This window comes from Mastomys coucha, unplaced genomic scaffold (assembly GCF_008632895.1).
Source record: "Mastomys coucha isolate ucsf_1 unplaced genomic scaffold, UCSF_Mcou_1 pScaffold22, whole genome shotgun sequence".
In the NCBI taxonomy this organism is placed as follows: domain Eukaryota; kingdom Metazoa; phylum Chordata; class Mammalia; order Rodentia; family Muridae; genus Mastomys; species Mastomys coucha.
In genome coordinates, this window is record NW_022196905.1 from 114,903,012 (window position 1) to 114,903,330 (window position 319).

Sequence of the window (319 nt, forward strand, 5' to 3'; positions counted from 1 at the left end):
TTTGGCTGGTAGATGTCTTAGCTGTGGTCCTGCTGGGGGACTACAGGTGTGCACCACCAACAACCAGCTCTTTTTCCTTAAAAGCATGTCAGGCCTGTTGTCTTTGGGCCCACTTGCATGATTTCATTTAGCTTTAATTACTTCTGTAATTATCATAATTCCCCAAATGCTATCAGACTGTATTTGTGGCACATGATTTGGTCAATGACTGCTTATTCTAAAGTCTTCTTCAGATTTCCTCTGCTCTCCATTGCCCTCCATTCTAGGAAGAACCCAGCAAGGCAGGGCTCACCAGCTTTCCAGGGCCCACTCCTGTCCA

At 46.1% G+C, this 319-nt stretch overlaps 1 protein-coding gene across 1 annotated transcript in view; it reads left to right on the forward strand.

Annotated features, from left to right (window-relative positions):
* Hectd4 (HECT domain E3 ubiquitin protein ligase 4) overlaps window positions 1–319 on the forward strand; it is a 160,857-nt gene that overhangs the window by 148,348 nt on the left and 12,190 nt on the right.